A 15,862-nucleotide genomic window follows, 5' to 3' on the forward strand; every position below is an offset into this window, starting at 1 on the left:
TGGAGCGCTAGTAATCATGCTATTGTAACTAAAACGGCAATTCTGCATACGCGCTGATCCCGGCAGACTTGGGGGATGACTCAGAGGCCGCAGCTATAATTGCTGCTACTTTGGTACAATCGGGCACAAGTCCTAAAAAATGAAGTGGGGGGACATTGACGTCCCAACAGGAAGTGACGTCACGAAAAGTGGCTTGCACCATCACTCATTGCCTCCCCTCGTTCACCTCTTAGATGTGATTGCATCAGAGAAGGCAGCGCCTGAGCAGCATTCTGAATGAGCCCCGATCTCGCCCCTGAGAGGCCAAAGAGTGAATATGAGGCTCCATTTGCCCCAGTGATCGAGCTCCTGGTAAAATAAGTGGGAGTACGCCGTCCACCCGCATGGTACCCCGACTCTGGGTACAATGTAACATTATTACTAATCACACAACATGGCTGGGCCGTGCTGCATCTTCGGTACATTCATGAGACTGACGTGTCAGTGACCAATGGCTACTACAGAGACATCAGCCTGGATAAGGTGGTCTCAGTTTTTTGTGACACACACTATAATAGGGATGTCTTACTGCCACCCGCGGCTACACAAGCGCGTCCGGAGCCTGCCTGGTGGCTGAATGAACCCCACGGCACATGGTGCCTTAGTAGCCCAGAGAGCACACCAGTCCACAATGTGGTGTGCAACTGCTGTTCCGAGCCTGAGAATCTTCTGAAACCGCTGGCATTTGCGTTGTGGCCTGAAGCAGCTTGGAATCACCACTCACTTAATTTAAGCAAAGTGAGCGAGTGACAGGGCCGACTGGAGTGAGCTTCTAATAAAAATGTGTTTTAATAGCGCTAGCACGCAGCCATACTGGTGCGGGTCGTTGCAACACATTACTTGAGGCCAGCGGCGTCAATTAAGTAAATAAACAGAGCCTCGTGGTGCCCTTCCATTTCTGGTGCTTTGCAGCAGTTTTAAGATCTTAGAGTTTTTCGTTGCTCAAATGGGTTTAATTTCCGATATTTATATGTTTCCTTCATCTTCATTGCTTGATTTTGATCACCAGAAAGTGTCACTCATAGTCACTGAATGTCACTCATAATTTCACTGAAATTATGAAAATGTCACACATAAGTAATCTGAAACTTTGGCAGCTATGAACAGGATATTTGCAGGGCCGCCACATGGCCATTAAACATTTGTCAGGCATTACAAATTGGTGTACTGAATGGCACTGCTGATAATTTTGGTTTGAGTGTTGTAAAAAAAAGGCAATTAAGTAATTGCTGTTCACACTAATTCATGATGGCATCAAAGATGGTGCAGAATCTTTTATTTTGCAGACGAGCAGAACCTATGAGGGGCTAATGAAACCATTACTTACCAGTAAACCTATTCACAAGCTAGATATGACATTCCAGTTGGACAGGAGATAATAACCAGGTTCACATTCCTCATGAATGTTTTCATACACATTGCTCTTTCGGAAAGTGTCTGTGTTCGTGAGAAAACGATTTTCTTCTTGAACTTGACTAACCTTGCACCGGGCCTTCGTTTAGGGCCATTAAATGATAATTATTTGGGTTTGCTGCCCTCCGGTGGTTGTTCATAGAAATTGCTTCACCCTTTCTGCTGAACCTAATCCAGTGTTTTGGTCACGTAACTAGGCATGTGATTTGACGTATTTTGAATAACGCAACTCTTTAAGAGATCACTTGTTTTTCCAACGTGATATGGAGTCATTATAATTCCAGGCACAACGATCTTCTATCAAAAGGGTGTTACGCCATGGAATTTTCCAGACTAAATTTAGAACAAACGGGCAGTGCAATCTCGGACTTTCTTGATGCAAGTCTATATCCAGTCAGGAAACCCACTTCAATACGCGGTCATGATGACCCGGCGCGCATTGATTCCCCCACGAAGCAGAAACCTGAGCTCACTGCTCTGTCTGTTAACTCGCTGACCTCAGTGAAAGTTTACTCTTAATTTAGTTAACCCCGCCAACATTTTACGAGTGATCGCAGTGATTTGTTTTTTTGCTGCCTCTCACTGGCCATTTATAGAAACTGCACTGACGTCTGCTGCATCCCTGTATTTTGGAAGCACAGACAAGTGAGCTCATGTTATTTTTTGAACAATGCAGTGTTTTGAGATCACCGGAGCAACCAGTGTTGCACGACTCCTCTTCATACCGTGCGGTTTACGGCGCTCACTGTGTTTAACCTGAAGGTCTGAGCTTTCAGTGGCAGCGGGGTATCCGTAGGTTTTCAAACTTCATACTGGTACATCTTACGGGCTAGTGCCGTTAACAAGAGTATTTGGAGAGAGCGCATCCAAGTACTGTATTGTCTTTGAATGTATATCCTGCAAGATTACACTTTCATTATAGAGCACAATATATTGTGAAAAAGTCACTTTATTAGGACAGGTTTGCAGTAAAATCAGCTTCATTGACATATGACAAATAATACTTCTCCAAGCCTCACTAATGCATAACAAACAACCTACCAACCCCCTTCCCTAAAAGATTCACTGCCAATATCACAAATCATCCGCAATTACTCTCACATGTACCCCGCTCCTCCGAAAAACTGCCAATGTTTCCGATTGCTATGTGTGAAATTTCCATAATTTTAGTGTAACTATGAGTGACATTTCAATGACAATGAGTGACACTGTCTCGCGAGCAAAATTAAGCAATGAAGACTAGGGAAACAAATATCAGAAATGACACCTATTTGAGCAGCGAGAAAGTAAGAAGTTAACTGCTGCACAGCACCAGAAACGGGAGGGCAGTAACCTAGCGCCCTTGTAAAGTCAGAGGCATAACACTATTGTTAACTGCTGCAACTAGTTAAAATATATAAAACGTCCCTAAAATGATTTGTAAGCAACAGCTGTGCCACCTATGCATTCACCATTCATTTTCGCCATTCATGCCGTAGTGCAAAGCTGTTTCTGTTATATCGACTCATGGAGCTAAATCTGTTTGCCAATTTCTGTATTACACACGCAGCACAAATTGTATTTCATAAGGTTTTGTGCAGTTTTTTTTGCATCAGTGTAAAGTTTCCTTGGTCGACCCTCATGACATAGGGGCAAGTTAAAAACCATTTAGTATATGTTAACAATGTAAAGCACACTCAGGCAGCGTCAGGGAGAACATCATATTGTTGTTATACTAGCAATAAAAGATATGCCCAGTTATGTGCTCATTTTTTATGTCATCAGAGAATCCTATTTGTAGCCTCTTGACACCAATGGCTTGTCAATTATTGCATTAACTGGGTTACTGAAACCCCTGAGTAAGTGGTTCATTAGATGTAAAAAGCACCCGGTTCTCGGTCACTTAGTATTAGATTTACCTTTTCAATCAATCAATCAACACTGCATTTCTAAAGCATGCTACATACCCGTGAGGGTTTCAAGGCGCTGGGGGGGGGGCTGCTACTGATCGAAGAGCCAGGTCTTGAGAAGTCTTCTGAAGGCCAGCAGGTCCTGAGTTTGTCGTAGGCTGGTGGGGAGAGTGTTCCAGGTCTTGGTGGCGAGGTAGGAGAAGGATCTGCCGCCGGCTGTGGATTTCCGAATGCGGGGAACTGTGGCGAGGTTGGCTGAGCGGAGGCTTCGGGTGGGGGTGTGGAAGCCGAGTCGTTTGTTGAGGTATGTAGGTCCGGTGTCGTGTAGTGCCTTGTGTGCATGGATGAGGAGCTTGAAGGTGATCCTCTTGTTGACGGGGAGCCAAAGCAGGCCTCTCAGGTGGGGTGTGATGTGGCTGCGTCGGGGAACGTCGAGGATCAGTTGTGCCGAGGCTTTCTGGATTCGTTGTAGTCGTCTCAAGAGCTTGGTTGTTGTTCCTGAGTAGAGGGCGTTCCCGTAGTTGAGTCTGCTGGTGACGAGGGCGTGGGTGACGGTTTTTCTCGTGTCTGGGGGGGATCCATTTGACGATCCTTCGAAGCATTCGGAGGGTGTTGAAGCAGGACGCGGAGATGGCATTGACTTGCTTGGTCATGGAGAGGGAGGAGTCGAGGATGACCCCCAAGTTGCGTGCGTGGTCTGTGGGTTCCGGGGCTTCCCCTAGCGATGTGGGCCACCAAGAGTCGTCCCAGGCTGATGTGGTGGGTCAGAGAATGAAGACCTCTGTCTTGTCTGAGTTCAGCTTCAGTCTGCTGTCCTTCATCCAGTCGGCTACGGCCTTCATTCCTCTGTGGAGGTTGGCTTTGGCGGTGAGGGGGTCTTCGGTGAGGGATATGATCAGCTGGGTGTCGTCGGCGTGGGAGATGATGTTGAGGTTATGTTGTGCGACATGGGCGAGCGGTGCCATGTAGATATTGAACAGCGTCGGGCTGAGGGAGAATCCCTGTGGGACGCCGCAGATGATCTCGGTGGTTATTGAGCAGAAGGGTGGGAGGCGGACGTTCTGGGTTCTGCCGGAGAGGAAGGACGTGGTCCAGGCCAGGGCCTTCTCTTGAATTCCGGCGTCGAGGAGGCGTGCTGATAGGGTTCGGTGGCAGACTGTGTCAAAGGCTGCTGATAGGTCCAGGAGGATAAGGGCAGCTGTTTCTCCTTTGTCCATCAGGATCCTGATGTCATCAGTGGCGGCAATGAGGGTGGTCTCGGTGCTGTGGTTGCTGCGAAAACTGGATTGGGAAGGGTCCAGGATGTTGTTGTCTTCGAGGTAGCGGGTTAGCTGTTTGTTGACAATCTTCTCTGTCACTTTCGCCGGGAATGGGAGCAGCGAGATTGGCCGGAAGTTCTTGAGGTCCTTGGGGTCCGCCTTGGGCTTCTTCAGAAGGGCGTTGATCTCGGCGTGCTTCCAGCTTTCCGGGAAGGTTGCTGTCTCGAAGGAGCTGTTGATTGTTTTCCAGAGGTGGGGTGCAATGGTTGTGCTGGCTTTGTTGAAGAATTGGTGAGGGCAGGGGTCGTATGGGGATCCGGAGTGGGTGGAGTTCATGGTTTTGATGGTGTCTTCGTCTCTGACGTGGGACCAGGCGGTCAGGCGGCTGGTGCAGGTGGTGATTGCAGGGGTGGTGGTCTCAGTGGTGGGTGCGGGGGTGTCGGAGTTGAAGCTGTCGTGGATGTCGGCAATCTTACGGTGAAAGAAGGTGGCTAGGGAGTCACACAAGTCTTGCGATGGTCAGATGTCGTTGCTGTTGGAGCTGGGGTTGGAGAGTTCTTTCACGATGCTGAAGAGCTCTTTTGTGTTGTGGGCGTTGTTGTCTAAGCGGTCCTTGAAGGCGGTCCTCTTGGTGGTCCTGATGAGTTGGTGGTGTCTGCGGGTGGCGTTTTTGTGGGCTGTGTGGCTGTCCGCTGTTCGGTCATGGAGCCATTTCTTCTCCAGCTTCCGACAGGTGCGCTTGGAGATCCGGAGGTCTTCAGTGAACCATGCGGCTTTCTTGTAGGTGTGGTTGGTTGTGGAGGTCTTGAGAGGGGCGAGGGTATTGGCGCAGTCGTCGATCCATTGTTTGAGGTTGGTCGCAGCGGTGTCTGGGTCGGTGGGGTCGGTGGGTGGTCTCAGGGTGAGGGTGGTAGTCAGTTGGTCCTTGGTGATCTTGCCCCAGCAGCGACGTGGTAGCTGTTGGGTGCAGAGGTGTGTGGTGGGTTTTCTGAAGGTGAAGTGGACGCATCTGTGGTTGGTCCAGTGGGATTCAGTGGTGTGATTGAAGGAGACGTGGGAGCTTGTGTAGAAAATCGGGTCCAGCGTGTGTCCCTTGCATGGGTGTGTGTCGTCACGAGCTGTTTGAGTCCGAGGTTGGCGAGGTTGTCTATCAGGGCGGTGGAGTTGGCATCGTTGTTGTTCTCAAGGTGGAAGTTCAGGTCCCCGAGGAGGATGTAGTCCGTGGAAGTGAGGGCATGGGTGCTGAAGAGGTCAGCGATGGTGTCGCAGAACTGTGGTCGTGGTCCAGGTGGTCTGTAGACGAGTGTTCCTCTGAGGGTGGTGTTGGGGTCGGTGTGGATCTGGAAGTGCATGTGCTCGGCGGTGGTGATGGTGTCGTCATTGTTGGTCGAGACTCTGAGGGTGTCTTTGTGGATGATGGCGATTCCCCCTCCTACTCCGTTGGTGCGGTCTCTGCGGGAGATCTTGTAGCCCTGTGGGATGGCTATGGCGATGTCTGGTGCTGAGGTGGCGTTCAGCCAGGTCTCCATCAGAAAGGCGACGTCGGGAGCAGTGGAGTCTAGGAGGTCCCAGAGTTCGATGGCGTGCTTGCGAGCAGAGCGGGTGTTGAGGAGGATGCAGTGGAGGTGGTTGGGTTCTCTGGCTGGTGGTTTGGAGGGCTGGATGCTGGTGAAGCTGCAGTTCCGGCAGGGGTGAAGGGCCCTTGGGTGCGCTTTGGGGTGGTCTCGTCCGGTGTTGAGTGCGTGGAGGGTGCTGGAGTTGTAGAGCAGTCTGGCGTTGCTGGGGGCGCGGGACCCAGGGGTCCTGGTGCTGGGCGCAGTCCAAGCGCGTAAGGGCGCAGACGGGCTTGCCTTTGGGCGCCCTCCATAAGAGGTGAAGTGGGAGGGAGGAGCAGCTGTGAGGCGGGAGCGGGGCGGCCAATGGGCGAAGGCAGGGAGATAGAAGGCATAAAGGGGGCGGGCCGCAGGGGAGCAGCGTCGGGAAGCGGGTGGTGGGGGGGGCTAAGGGGTCGTGGCGCGAGAAGGTGCGCCTAGGCAGAGAGACCAGAATCAACAAATAAGGCAACAAGGCAACAATACAATACTAAATGAAAAGTACACTTGTGGGAGAAAAACTGAGGCAGGAAAAGAAAAAGGTTAGTTATGCAGCCAAGCAGTCACCAGGGGCGGCGAACCCTTGGCAGCAGCAGCGGGAGGGACACGAGACACAGGCACCTGGGGGGAGCCGTGCGGCGTGGGGAGCGACCCGAAGTCAGTTCTCAATGGAAAGTGCAGATTTGGGTGCATAGGATAATATGATCTTAAAATGGGGTGGGGTACAATTGCCATTTGCCCAGGTGATTCTTCATCTGTGTATGCACAGGTCTTGTTCTGGCGCCAAAATAATTGTGTGCCATTGAAAAAGATTTTGGTGCCAAGGTTACTTTACAACCTTGTTCTAAATGACGCCGTTTTCATTCTTAATGTATTAAGTACGTAGCGGGGTCAGGGGAAAAATAAAAAATAAGGCAGTTGCCGATGGCGTTGTTGAGAAAGTGACTGCCACACTTTCACTGGCTCAGCAGGCTGCATGCATTCTCTCAGCTGCTGTTGAAGTCAGTCTGTCTCGAATCAGGACGCACGCTGGACCCTGTGAGGAGCCTCACTGAACTGGTGGCTGCAGTGTGCCTCAGTTTGGAGAGATGCCTGCTTGCCCTGGAGTTTAAAGATAAGTACCACCTGCTCCAAAAGTACTAGTATTCCAGGGGGCCCAGGCATGTAGGAAACTGAACCAGGGTCATACTGCCAGGGCCTCGGTCACCTTTTGGGAGATGGGCCGGTGTTCTAAGGGCACAAACAGACAGTGCGCTCAAAACAACAGAACACTGGCAGAAAGCAATTCGTCATGACAGCTTTCACCAGCCTTAGTACACCCACCGGGCCCCGGGCCTTTTTGCTGACAGTCAGTCGATGACCAAGCATTGGAAATGCAATAGGGCTCGCATTAGGAAAGTTTGAGCTATTGGTCTTATAAATGAATTTGTTTTATTTATGTGTTATTTTAAAAAAAAACTAAATTATTAGCTTTGTCATTTACAATGCCAATAGTTATAACTTTCGCAATCCCCAAAGCATTTGTAATGCAACATGTTTTGTATTTACGTGACTTAGATGTATTGATATTACAAATAACAATGGCTTTTAATTTTTTAAAATAATTAATACTTAAATAATTTATTTAATTTGTAATGGCAATAGCTTAAACTTTTGTAAATAACTTTTGTGAAGATTATGTTCAGTGTTTTTTATTGTGACGAAAATCCAAGAACAGAAGTGAAATATTAACATCTTTTTGTGATTTGTAATAAAGCATGAAAGCTTGAAAACAGCTTGAAACATTGAAAGAACATATTTGAACCAGTGATGCTGTGGTTGCGCTGAGTGCTGCTGTCGTTGCGCTGAGTGATCCTGTGGTAGCGCTGAGTGGTGTGTGCATTGGTGGAGTTTACTGGGTGCATCGGTGGAGCTGTGTGGTGGGTGCATTGGTGGAGCTGTGTGGTGGGTGCCTCGGCGGAGCTGTGGGGTGGGTGCATCGGTGTAGCTGGGTGCATCTGTGGAGCTGTGTGGTGGGTGCATAGGTGGAGCTGTGTGGTGGGTGCTTCGGTGGAGCTGTGTGGTTGGTGCATCTGTGGAGCTGTGTGGTGGGTGCCTCGGTGGAGCTGTGTGGTGGGTGCCTTGGTGGAGCTGTATGGTGAGTGCCTTGGTGGAGCTGTGTGGTGGGTGCATTGGTGGAGCTGTGTGGTGGGTGCATTGGTGGAGCTGTGTCGGTGGAGCTGGGTGGTGGGTGCATCGGTGGAGCTGGGTGGAGGGTGCCTCGGTGGAGCTGTGTGGTGGGTGCATCAGTGGAGCTGTGTGGTGGGTGCCTTGGTGGAGCTGTATGGTGGGTGCCTCAGTGGAGCTGTGTGGTGGGTGCATCGGTGGAGCTGTGTGGTGGGTGCATCGGTGGAGCTGTGTAGGTGGAGCTGGGTGGTGGGTGCATCAGTGGAGCTGGGTGGCGGGTGCATCGGTGGAGCTGTGTCGGTGGAGCTGTCTGGTGGCTGCATCGGTGGAGCTATGTGGTGGGTGCATCAGTGAATCTGTGTGGTGGGTCGTTTGGTGGAGCTGTGTGGTGGGTGCCTCGGTGGAGCTGTGTGGTGGGTGCATCAGTGGATTTGTGTGGTGGGTGCATCGGTGGAGCTGTGTATGTGGAGCTGTGTGGTGGGTGCATCAGTGGAGCTGTGTGGTGGGTGCATTGGTGGAGCTGTGTGGTGGGTGCATCGGTGGAGCTGTGTGGTGGGTGCCTCGGTGGAGCTCTGTGGTGGGTGCATCGGTTAAGCTCTGTGGTGGGTGCATCGGTGAAGCTGTGTGGTGGGTGCATCAGTGGAGCTTAGTGAGTGCATTGGTGGAGCTGTGTGGTGGGTGCATTGGTGGAGCTTAGTTGGAGCATCGGTGGAGCTGTGTGGTGGGTGCATCGGTGGAGAAGTGTGGTGGGTGCCTCGGCAGAGCTATGTGGTGGTGCATCTGTGGAGCTGTGTGGTGGGTGCATCGGTGGAGCTGTGTGGTGGGTGCTTCTGTGGAGCTGTGTGGTGGGTACATCTGTGGAGCTGTGTGGTGGGTGCATCTGTGGAGATGTGTGGTGGGTGCCTCGGTGGAGCTGTGTGGCGGGTGCCTCGGTGGAGCTGTATGGTGGGTGCCTCGGTGGAGCTGTGTGGTGGGTGCATCGGTGGAGCCGTGTGGTGGGTGCATCGGTGGAGCTGTGTCGGTGGAGCTGGGTGGTGGGTGCATCGGTGGAGCTGGGTGGTGGGTTCATCAGTGGAGCTGTGTCAGTGGAGCTGTGTGGTGGCTGCATCCGTGGAGCTGTGTGGTGGGTGCATCGGTGGAGCTGTGTAGGTGGACCTGTGTGGTGGGTGCATCAGTGGAGCTGTGTGGTGGGTGCATTGGTGGAGCTGTGTGGTGGGTGCATCGGTGGAGCTGTGTGGTGGGTGTCTCGGTGGAGCTCTGTGGTGGGTGCATCGGTAAAGCTGTATGGTGGGTGCATAGGTGGAGCTTAGTGGGTGCATTGGTGGAGCTGTGTGGTGGGTGCATCAGTGGAGCTGTGTAGGTGGAGCTGTGTGGTGGGTGCATCGGAGGAGCTCGGTGGTGGGTGCATCAGTGGAGCTGTGTGGTGGGTGCATCGGTGGAGCTGTGTGGTGGGTGCATCGGTGGAGCTTAGTGGGTGCATTGTTGGAGCTGTGTGGTGGGTGCATCGGTGGAGCTTATTTGGTGCATCAGTGGAGCTGTGTGGTGGGTGCATCGGTGGAGCTGTGTGGTGGGTGCCTCGGTGGAGCTGTGTCTTGGGTGCATCAGTGGAGCTGTGTGGTGGGGTCATCTGTGGAGCTCTGTGGTGGGTGCATCGGTGGAGCTGTGTCGGTGGAGCTGTGTGGTGGTTGCATCAGTGGAGCTGTGTGGTTGGTGCATCGGTGGAGCTGTGTCGGTGGAGCTGTGTGGTGGTTGCATCAGTGGAGAGGGGTGGTGGGTGCATCAGTGGAGCTGTGTCGGTGGAGCTGTGTGGTGGGTGCATCGGTGGAGCTGGGTGGTGGGTGCATCAGTGGAGCTGTGTGGTGGGTGCATCAGTGGAGCTGGGTGGTGGGTGCATCTGTGGAGCTGTGTGGTGGGTGTGTCTGTGGAGCTGTGTGGTGGGTGCATCGGTGGAGCTGTGTGGTGGGTGCATTGGTGGAGCTGTGTGGTGGGTGCATTGGTGGAGCTGTGTGGTGGGTGCATCAGTGGAACTGTGTCGGTGGAGCTGTGTGGTCATTGCATCAGTGGAGCTGTGTGGCGGGTGCATCGGTGAAGCTGTGTGGTGGTGTATCGGTGGAGCTGTGTGGTGGGTGCATCAGTGGAGCTGGGTGGTGGGTGCATCTGTGGAGTTGTGTGGTGGGTGCATCGGTGGAGCTGTGTGGTGGGTGCGTCGGTGGAGCTGTGTGGTGGGTGCCTCGGTGGAGCTGTGTGGTGGGTGCATCGGTGGAGCTGTGTGGTGGGTGCATTGGTGGAGCTGTGTTGGTGGAGCTGTGTGGTGGGGGCATCGGTGGAGCTGGGTGGTGGGTGCATCGGTGGAGCTGGGTGGTGGGTGCATCAGTGGAGCTGTGTAGGTGGAGCTGTGTGGTGGGTGCATCGGTGGAGCTCGGTGGTGGGTGCATCAGTGGAGCTGTGTGGTGGGTGCATCGGTGGAGCTGTGCGGTGGGTGCATCAGTGGAGCTTAGTGGGTGCATTGTTGGAGCTGTGTGGTGGGTGCATCGGTGGAGCTTATTTGGTGCATCAGTGGAGCTGTGTGGTGGGTGCATTGGTGGAGCTGTGTGGTGGGTGCCTCGGCGGAGCTGTGTGGTGGGTGCATCGGTGGAGCTGTTTGGTGGGTGCATCGGCGGAGCTGTGTCAGGGAGCTGTGTGGTGGGTGCATCTGTGGAGCTGTGTGGTGGTTGCCTCAGTGGAGCTGTGTGGTGGCTGCATCGGTGGAGCTGTGTGGTGGGTGCATCGGTGGAACTGTGTGGTGGGTGCATCGGTGGAGCTGTGTCGGTGGAGCTGTGTGGTGGGTGTATCGGTGGAGCTGTGTCGGTGGAGCTGTGTGGTGGGTGCATTGGTGGAGCTGTGTGGTGGGTGCATGGGTGGAGCTGTGTGGTGGGTGCATGGGTGGAGCTGTGTGGTGGGTGCATGGGTGGAGCTGTGTGGTGGGTGCCTCGATGGAGCTGTGTGGTGGGTGCATTGGTGGAGCTGTGTGGTGGGGGCATCAGTGGAGCTGTGTGGTGGGTTCATCGGTGGAGCTGTGTCCGTGGAGCTGTTTGCTGGGTGCATCAGTGGAGCTGGGTGGTGGGTGCATCAGTGGAGCTGTGTGGTGGGTGCATCGGTGGAGCTGTGTGGTGGGTGCATAGGTGGAGCTGTGTGGTGGGTGCATCTGTTGAGCTGTGTGGTGGGTGCATCGGTGGAGCTGAGTGGTGTGTGCTTCGGTGGAGCTGTGTGGTGGGTGCATTTGTGGAGCTGTGTGGTGGGTGCCTCGGTGGAGCTGTGTGGTGGGTGCTTTGGTGGAGCTGTGTGGTGGGTGCATCAGTGGAGCTGTGTGGTGGGTGCCTTTGTGGAGCTGTATGGTGGGTGCCTCGGTGGAGCTGTGTGGTGGGTGCATCGGTGGACCTGTGTGGTGGGTGCATCGGTGGAGCTGTGTCGGTGGAGCTGGGTAGTGGCTGCATCGGTGGAGCTGTGTTGTGGGTGCATCGGTGGAGCTGTGTGGTGGGTCGTTCGGTGGAGCTGTGTGGTGGGTGCATCGGTGGAGCTGAGTAGGTGGAGCTGTGTGGTGGGTGCATCGGTGAAGCTGTGTGGTGGGTGCATTGGTGGAGCTGTGTGGTGGGTGCATCGGTGAAGCTGTGTTGTGGGTGCCTCGGGGGAGCTCTGTGGTGGGTGCATCGGTGAAGCTGTGTGGTGGGTGCATCAGTGGAGCTTAGTGAGTGTATTGGTGGAGCTGTGTGGTGGGTGCATAGGTGGAGCTTAGTTGGAGCATCGGTGGAGCTGTGTGGTGGGTGCATCGGTGGAGCTGTGTGGTGGGTGCATCGGTGGAGCTGTGTGGTGGATGCATCGGTGGAGCTGTGTGGTGGGTGCATCAGTGGAGCTGTGTTGTGGGTGCATCGGTGGAGCTGTGTCGGTGGAGCTGTTTGCTGTGTGCATCGGTGGAGCTAGGTGGTGGGTGCATCTGTTGAGCTGTGTGGTGGGTGCATCTGTGGAGCTGTGTGGTGGGTGCCTCGGTGGAGCTGTGTGGTGGGTGCATCAGTGGAGCTGTGTGGTGGGTGCATCGGTGGAGCTGTATGGTGGGTGCCTCGGTGGAGCTGTGTGGTGGGTGCATCGGTGGAGATGAATGGTGGGTGCCTCGGTGGAGCTGTATGTTGGGTGCCTCAGTGGAGCTGTGTGGTGGGTGCATCGGTGGAGTTGTGTGGTGGGTGCATCGGTGGAGCTGTGTCGGTGTAGCTGTGTGGTGGCTGCATTGGTGGAGCTGTGTGGTGGGTGCCTCGGTGGAGCTGTGTGGTGGGTGCATCGGTGGAGCTGTGTGGTGGGTGCATCGGTGGAGCTGTGTGGTGGGTGCATCGGTGGAGCTGTGTGGTGGGTGCATCGGTGGAGCTGTATGCTGGGTGCATTGGTGGAGCTGTGTGGTGGGTGCATTGGTGGAGCTGTGTGGTGGGTGCATCGGTGGAGCTGTGTGGTGGGTGCATCGGTGGAGCTGTGTAGGTGGAGCTGTGTGATGGGTGCATCGGTGGAGCTGTGTGGTGGGTGCATTGTTGGAGCTGTGTGGTGGGTGCCTCGGTGGAGCTCTGTGGTGGGTGCATCGGTGAAGCTGTGTGGTGTGTGCATCGGTGGAGCTTTGTGGGCCCATTGGTGGAGCTGTGTGGTGGGTGCATTGGTGGTGCTTAGTTGGAGCATCGGTGGAGCTGTGTGGTGGGTGCATCGGTGGAGCTGTGTGGTGGGTGCATCAGTGGAGCTGTGTGGTGGGTGCATCGGAGGAGCTGTGTCGGTGGAGCTGTGTGCTGGGTGCATCAGTGGAGCTGTGTGCTGGGTGCATTGGTGGAGCTGTGTGGTGGGTGCATCGGTGGAGCTGTGTGGTGGGTGCATAGGTGGAGCTGTGTGGTGGTTGCATCTGTTGAGCTGTGTGGTGGGTGCCTCGGTGGAGCTGTGTGGTGGGTGCATAAGTGGAGCTGTGTGGTGCGTGCAAAGGTGGAGCTGTGTGGTGGTTGCATCGGTGGAGTTGTGTGGTGGGTGCATCGGTGAAGCTGTATGGTGGGTGCCTCGGTGTCCTGGTATCTGACTACAGAGTTCGTTACTAGAGGTCTTTCCTGCAATTATATGATTTTAGAGAGACTAGATACTAGCTAATACACCAATTAGAGGCAACTTTTAAGTTCAGTATTCTTGTTTAGGTTTTGATGGAAATAAATGACAAAAATATTACTGACTATACAAACATAAAAGCTGCCATGTTAAAATAAACGCGAGACACGGCCTGGCGGCCGTGTAAAGTGAAAGTACGGCCGGCCTGGGCAGTGAAAGGGGAGGAGGGAGGAGAAATGCGAGTCACGGCAGCAGCAGCCTTTGATGTTGCCGCCGGCCGTGCAGTAAATAATTAGGGGAGGAGAAATGCCGGCTGGGGGAAGCTGAGATGCCTGTGGGAGGGAGGCTTTGATGTGCTGGTGGCTTTGATGTGCACGCTTTTTTTTCTCGGGCACTGCAACAAATCGCCGAGATGGTTAAGCTCTGTTTAAGCCACAATATAGCTCGCCAGCTATGCACAAGAGCATCAGCAGGCGAGCCCTAAAAAGGAGCATCAGTGGCCAGGCTGCACTCTGTTCCACGTGGGACCCAGGTCCAGTCTTGTAGGATGGGAGAAGTGCCTAGACTGCTTTCAGCTGCGTCATTCATCAAAATGATAGTCAGCTGACACAGTCTTGGTCACTGACCGGCAGGCTGTGGTATAAATACGCACTCATTGACAACTCACAGTATCAAAGTAAAAACCATTAATTATAGCTGAGCGTCTGACAGCCATGTGGTCTAATGCGCAGCCCGCCCGCTACCTCAGCGTAGTTGCGCCAGTATTGCTAGTCTTTAAAAATCTAATAACAGATATGGCACAAGTTCACCTGAAGAGAAATTAATGCTGGTTCTCTCTCTCACAGGTACTTACTTATCGAAGGCAAGCGGGTGCCGGCGCAACAGGCAGGCCCCCAGCAACAACGGAATGTGAAATCCCGGGCCTATTTACTGTGCAACCACGCCACCCCTGCATGATTCATAGTCATGTGCCACACACTGTTAGTGACAATATTCACTCTGGCAGGGGTGCAGACTTACACTTCTGTCTCAGACTGCCCTCAGCTCATTGACAGGCGATGATGGGCTCCGTCTGTGTGTGACGTGGTGTTGGGATCCATACCGCCACGCCCATGAGCATATGGCAATAGTGAGCAGCTTCACCAAAACAATTCAGCCATGGCCAGCGCTGGGTCCAAGAATGGATCCTCATCCACACCGCTATGGTGCGATTAGCGAGGGGGGCCTGCGCTGCCATTCAGTTGCCCACACACTGACACAAGTGCATCCAACATTTCTTGAAATGCAGCGCACTGACCCTGTGATTCACCACCCATCTATGAATTCCTCTCGAGTCTTCACAATTGCACTGTAAGTGTCTGAGAAGCCAAGCCAATTGGCAGTGACTCCCCAGTGATGCCGGGTGGTGTTGGCCTCGGTGTGTCCAGTCCCATGTTAGTCAGTACATTGTAACAGAGTACAGAGCTGCAAACAGATCGTGAGAACACCCCTGAACAGGGCGCAACACGCACTGCCACTCATTATAGCAGCTCACCGGTTTGAAAGCTGAGGAGGCGCTATATTGTGTGACCGCATTTTGGTGTGATGATGCAGACCACCACACTGAAATGCGTTTGTCTAACACCTGATGCGTGGTACTTTGCAGGGCTGCTTCCATTCCGCATCCCTCCCTCATTCTTGCTACACCCAACTAATCCAAGCATGTCCCCAAAAAACTCTTCCATCTCTCAAGCTTAACATGCTGCCGCCGTCCCCAATGCTGTCCCCTCCAGGCCCAGCTCTGTACTCCCCCCCACCCCCCACAAGGGGTGGATACACCTGCTTGTGACTCACCATCCCCCCCAAATACCACCTACCTAAATAACAAACTGCGCCTGTCCTATTATGGTAAGAAATACCCTCAACAAGTCCAAGGTCACAACACACACATTTAATAACACCTTTTATTTCCTACCCCCCCAAATCCTCGTTGGACTGTGTGGGAGAGTTGATCAAATATAAACGTTTTTCCAGGAATCCCCTCAAAGCTAACTCCTAACTGTCCAATGGATCAAGGGTCAGCCAAAGCGGCTGGCCCTTACCCCTCGCCCTATAAATACTACATCATTAAAACTGCCTGTCCTCCCTGTTCTAACCTATCTATCACCTAACTAACTCTGTGGCACGTTCCAATTGCCACATGGCCCGGGCTCCCCTCGGCTCCCTCATTGTACTCCAGGAGCTCCGGCGCATTGTTGGATGGACAGACCGCTACACTGTGTGACTGGTCCTTGGTAGTAAGAGTGTTGAATTACACTGTGTTCCAAATAGGTTGACAACATTATCCAGATTTTGCTCACAGCTAGGGTTGCTATCTTTCCAAGAGAAAATTACTGGTCATTTGTTGTTGTTTTTAAGAACATGCAAA

This window comes from Lissotriton vulgaris, chromosome 5, assembly GCF_964263255.1.
Source record: "Lissotriton vulgaris chromosome 5, aLisVul1.2, whole genome shotgun sequence".
NCBI classification, from domain to species: Eukaryota; Metazoa; Chordata; class Amphibia; order Caudata; family Salamandridae; genus Lissotriton; species Lissotriton vulgaris.